A 6,000-nucleotide genomic window follows, 5' to 3' on the forward strand; every position below is an offset into this window, starting at 1 on the left:
AGAAGCTCTGCCCATTTCCCACCCATCTTTACAATTGGCTCCTGTTACAGTCCTTGCGAAATTGTTGCTTTTCATTTGTGAATAGGCTTAGTAGTCCCTCCTTGGTACCGCCTTGTATGCATTTGTAACCTCCCATAATGACTGGACTTTTTACTTATATTGTCACACGGTCTGCTTTATAAGTCGGTGAGCACTATTTTCTTTAATGATCTTCCCCTATTCCACTCACGGCATCGCAGAAGCTGCCTGTCTTTATATTATTTGTATTTAAATTAACTAAAGCGGGCGTGCTTATTTAATTATTTAATTTACAGCGTGGGCTGCTTTCATTTTAGCAGGCGTGCTTATTTAATTTACAGCACGGGCCGCTTTCACTTTAGCGGTTGCGCTTTATTTAATAATTTAATTTACAGCGTGGGCCACTTTCACTTTAGCGGATGCACTACAGATACTTTTAAATTAATTACATTTTTTTTGCTTTGGGTGAAAGCGCTGTAACCTGAATACCGCTAGCAGCATCTAAAGAAAGGGGAGCAGCCACCATTAGAGTGGTCTTGCATTTGCAAAAGTTTAAGCTATTGGCATCAAAAATGACAATGCCTTTTATGTAAGTGTTGCTTTAAAAAACACATAAATAAAAGGCATTGTCATTTACAATGGCAATAGCCTTAAACGCTCGCAAATGCGAGACCTATTGCATTGCAAATGCTTGTTTATGTTAGTGACCCATATACAATATATATTTGTAACACAACAAAGGCAGTCGTTAAAGGTATTACGGACCAACAAGCGAACACATTTTTTACTTAAAAATTCAATGTACGTGTTATGTTAGGCTTAAGTGTTGGCTTCTGAAACCTTCAGTGTCTGAACGGACAGATCGGTGTTAGAGACGTTCGACAGTCCTGCCAAGCGTCACGCATCAGGTGTGACGCTCACACATTTCAGTGCGGTGTTCCGCATCACCGCACTGAAATGCATTGTCACGCATGTTGGGACCTGCCAGGGACGCCACCAGCGGTGCCTGTGCCCGTGCTCTCTTCTGCTCCGAGAGACGTGCTGCTTCTGGAGTTGAGTTCCTAAATAGTTAACCCCGATCTGCGCTCTCAGCTCTGTGGAGTGGCTGAGAGCGCTACAATGTATCTCTGTACTCTACCCAGGCTGGCAGCTGCCTGCTGTGTTGCCTGGAAACAATAATTGCGGCAATAGTGGCTGCGGCGCCGGCGCGGCGCGGCTTACTCAGAGATCACTCTCTCTCACACACTGCTTCAATTGGGGGGGGGGCTGCCCTCTGAGCTGTCAATCACTGTGGGGGTATGGGGGCCTGAATTAAAATCCGGATGTGCCCTCACGTCCCGGAGGAAGTATGCAGAAGCGGTGGGGGAATCCGAGTCAGTGGTGGTGCACGCAGGCAGCCGGACTCCAGTCTCTCATGGCCGCCGGCCCGCCGCCGCGCTAGAGGGGGAATGAGCAATTCATTACGGTGGGCGGCCGGCTGCGCTGCGCAGAAAACACGCCAGGCTGTGCCACCTTGACCTGGTAGCTGAGTCCTCAACCGGCGAGTCAGTCTCAGCTCTGGCCAGGACTGCAAGCTACAGCGCCGGGGCCGGGGCCGAGGAGTGTCAACTCGAGTGGCCAGCAGCTGCCTGGATGATCATGAACAGGCAGAGTGCACATCGTTACTGGGCAGCAGAGTGCAGTAAGTGACCAGCAGTCGGATCGTCACTCTTAAGTGAAAGTCCATGCCGGTGTCATAGAGTATAATAGCCCGTGTATGATACTTGCAAACATTTTGGTATAGGTAGTAGCAAGATAAATTAAGTGGCAAGTAAATGGCAAGTTGTGGAAACTAAAGTAACCCTGTGTCTTTAATTATGTAGCACTGACTGACTCAGAGCTGCACTGGTGTATGCAGGCTAGGCAGCAAAATCCAGAAGATAATGTAGCAATTAATTATCATGCGCAAGGCTGCCGCTTGCTGTCACTAGATGGTTACTGTATAAAAACCTCTCTAAACAGCACGTTCATACAGACTTTGAAACCGGAAGCAAGTGGTGCAGTTTAAGACTAGAGTAAGATGTCTAAGCAACATCTTATCACTTTCCATTCTCGGCCTTCTTTGATAATTTAATTTCATCCTGGGTTTTGAAACTGCCAGCAATGTTGTTGCCTGAAAACTCGGGACTGGCTATCTGTGCTCACATCACATTGGCCAGTTGTCAATAGTCATTATATGATCGCTAAGCAAGAGCTCAGAGCTTTTAACTTCTTTGTAGCCACTTGCCTACCTTGACATGCGTTTATTAAAAAAAAAAGGCAAAAAGCCTAGGCTGTGAATGTAGGAACAGTAGTCAGTTCTGAAGAAAAAAGAAATAAAGAAGGGTACCGGCAGGCCAGCCACAATGTGAGTCACAGCACCTACGCAGAGAGGTAAGAACTGTGGAACCCTTCTGCATTATTACAGCCCATCCTTCCCCTTAGTCCTACAAAGCACTGCGTCAGAGAGGTATTCACATCCACTTGCCCGGCCGCATCACCGTGACCTATTACTAACATGAGTCATGATCAGAAAAAAATTTCACATTTTTCAAAAGCATCGATCTGCAGGGCTGCTCTATCTGGTCATCCTTCCGGAGTCAGTGAGCCTGTTGGCTTCCTGGTTTAGTTTTACCTCTGCAGCATATGTTATCACATTAGCAGCTGCTCTGAATCTCATCTAGGGCACCACTGAGTAGTGGATATTATCATCAAGTCTGGTCAGTACGTGACTTTTTACAGTCTATGCAGTGTTCTTGACACTGTGAATTATCTGACTGGACTGTTTGTGCAGCTGTGTTTTCTCTTCTTAGGGTTTGTCAAGTTGGGCAGGTGTTGTGCTTGGTCTAGATATTATGTACCTATGGCCTTTAAAAGGTTATTTATTTTATGCAAATGCAATCTGTTGCATCCAGTAAGTGTTTTTGTATTTAACTATGCATGTGTCAGCATATGTACACAGAACTTTAATAAAGTACTGCTGCTGAAAAACTTAACTTGTGTAACATCATGGTTATGCATTCGTTTACAGTACAGTCCGGTTACAGAAGGGAGCAATAGGGTTAGTGTCCTTCCATTTCTGGTGCCCTGCAACAGTTTCAAGAAGTTCTTGGAGTTTCTTGTTGCTCAAATGGCTGTAATTTCTGATATTTAGAAGTTTCCCTTGTCTTAATTGCATGATTTTTGATTGCGAGAAAGTGTCACTCATAGTCGTTGAAATGTCACTCATAATTTCACAATTTTTTTTAAATGTCACACATGGCAATCTGAAAGCTTGGCAGCTATGGTTCGAACACAATAAACTTAAACAGACCCAGCAAAACATGTTTATCGTAGGAACACACAATTTGGAAAACCTGGAAAGTCGGTATTGATACAGGTTATCACATTTCATTTACAACCCCCCCTTACAGGAAAGTTGTGGACTGGCAGCCGTGATAATGATCAAGCCTGTAGTTTCAGGAAGGTGTTAGGTCTTAGGCTTATACTCCCTCTTTAAGGCGTTTCGGACCCTACTCCATTGCTGTTTCTCCCACTAGGATGTATGTCTTACGTCTGCTCTGCCTCACCCATCAAGGTTGTGCATCATGCTAAAAATACCTCAACGCGAGCCTTACCTCAAGCTGAGTACAGACTTCACATCCAAGTACCTCTGCTTTGCTTCCGAAGGCAAAAGGTTAACTCATAGTTTTAAATTGAATGACAGGCTAATGGCCAACAGTGTGGAACGTATCTGGGGATGCTTTACTCAGTAAGCCCCGCGAGTGGTTGGACAAAAAAGACCCGCCCCTAAAAAAGATCGTATCAGATCAGCAAGGAAACCTTACTGCACCCGGAAGAAATCTCGCTTGAATGTTGAACCGGAAATGACATCATTTTTGCTCCGGAAGGTATGGCCCAACCAAGCTTTGTGATGAGTCGAGGCCGTGTAAGTATAAGTGGGGTAGATGTTAGTCCATCGGGGCAAGCTCCAAGTTCCACGCTATATGTGCAAGCGCCCATCCTGGGTCAGAGCCCCCATTCATAACGCTGCCTTTCTTATAAAGAGCAGCATCGATCCTCCGCTCTCGGTCCCAGCTGCTCAATTTCCGTCCCAGACCAGCTTCCTCATTTTTCGTAAAGCACGAGTTTTCATTAGGGGGCCAAATTCAGACGCCGCTCCCTGCATGTGTGTGCTTCGTACGTGTTATAATGAATGCCTGCGTTGCAACGTGTGTGCATTATGTGTGTTTGATGTTTGTGTATATCAGCCTGCCTGCTTGTTTAGTATGCACCTTTTGTGTTTGAACATGTGTATTTTTGTGTATGTGTGATGTAGTGCGTGCCTGTTTAAGTTGTGGAAAATTGCAAAAAGCCTAAAAAATGTGTTTTACAGCAAGTTCTTCGCCGTAAGGAAAAATAAATTACTGCCCGTGTATTTTAGGTCCCATGTTGGTTCCAAGTGCACCTGCGTGTATTCAAGATTCTCGACCAAATGGAACAGTTTTCGATCTACTGAAAAGTTGTCAATCAAAGAAAGCTAAACACATTTATTTATGTGAATACTGTATATTGTTGAGCATTACTTGTGTACTTGCAACTTGTAGTGAGCTTTCATTACTAAATGAATGTGTGCTCTATTATTGAATCCTGGTCACGTTCCCCAAGCTGTTTAGTGTGCAGAGCAGCACATCTTGTAAAACACTGGCAGTTTTCATGGATGCGTTTCAAAGCATAAGGATAAATGCTTCAAATAACTTAGCAGTTGTAATGCTGGTTCCTTATTTTGTTTGCTATTTGTGTAATTGAAAGGGCTGGTTTCCTGTGGCGATTGAGGTTTACGCCCTATTTAGGAAACGTAGTCCGACTCATTCCAACATCTTGCAATATCTACTTTCGCAAAACTGGCTATCATTCTGGTTTTGTTCCATGTACATGCAATGTTTTTAACTCGTTTCTATATATTATTGAGACAGGGCCAATTACGTATTCCCTGTTTGTGCTAATTTACCATGACCGCTAAGATCTCTGTAAAAATGAAGCCTGTCTTGTTACATCTGCCATTATCGATCCCAGCCATATATTATCCAGTTACAACCTGACCTACTGCTAAAGTATTGAGGCAGAGGGATCGAGCCCTGAGATAAATCACATTAATATTTCCTATTCATTCCAGCCCATTTGGTTTCAATCATGGCCAAGCGGCACTCGGCCCCAGGAGCCTGCGTGTCCTGGTGGCGGTGTTAACACAGCGGCTGAGACGCGGTAAGTCATCTACCTGCCTTAATGGAGTATTATGTATTACCTCGAGCTGGGGTCTCCACAGGAGCTGCGCAGGCTGCATTTCCAACCAAGCATCCTGGCCCAATGCTTTTCTTTCTCTCTCTCTGTCTCTGTCTCTCTCTCTGTCTCTCTCCTTCTCTCTCTCTCTCTCTCTCTCTCTCTCTCTCTCTCTCTCTCCTTCTCTCTCTCTCTCCTTCTCTCTCTCTCTCCTTCTCTCTCTCTCTCTCCTTCTCTCTCTCTCTCCTTCTCTCTCTCTCTCTCCTTCTCTCTCTCCTTCTCTCTCTCTCTCTCTCCTTCTCTCTCTCTCTCTCCTTCTCTCTCTCCTTCTCTCTCTCCTTCTCTCTCTCTCTCTCTCCTTCTCTCTCTCCTCTCTCTCTCTCTCTCTCTCTCCTTCTCTCTCTCTCTCTCCTTCCCTCTCTCTCTCTCTCTCCTTCTCTCTCTCTCTCTCCTTCCCTCTCTCTCTCTCTCTCTCCTTCCCTCTCTCTCTCTCTCCTTCCCTCTCTCTCTCCTTCTCTCTCTCTCTCTCTCCTCTCTCTCTCACCCATTCTCTCTCTCTCACCCATTCTCTCTCTCTCTCTCTCTCCTCTCTCACTCCTCTCTCTCTCTCTCCTCTCTCACTCCTCTCTCTCTCCTTCCTTCTCTCTCTCTCTCTCCTTCCTTCTCTCTCTCTCTCCTTCCTTCTCTCTCTCTCTCCTTCCTTCT

The 6,000-nt window shown here is 45.3% G+C and overlaps 1 protein-coding gene across 2 annotated transcripts in view; it reads right to left on the bottom strand.

Moving 5' to 3' along the window:
- Positions 1-3,826, bottom strand: part of RALGAPB (Ral GTPase activating protein non-catalytic subunit beta) — a 1,758,088-nt gene extending 1,754,262 nt beyond the window's left edge. For both annotated transcript variants that reach the window (XM_086932393.1, XM_086932392.1), the window contains exon 1: positions 3,654-3,826. The gene's annotated coding sequence lies outside the window, so the exon portion shown is untranslated. The remainder of the gene's footprint in view (positions 1-3,653) is intronic.
- Between the last annotated feature and the right edge of the window lie 2,174 nt (positions 3,827-6,000).

Source organism: Lissotriton vulgaris, chromosome 7, assembly GCF_964263255.1.
Source record: "Lissotriton vulgaris chromosome 7, aLisVul1.2, whole genome shotgun sequence".
NCBI classification, from domain to species: Eukaryota; Metazoa; Chordata; class Amphibia; order Caudata; family Salamandridae; genus Lissotriton; species Lissotriton vulgaris.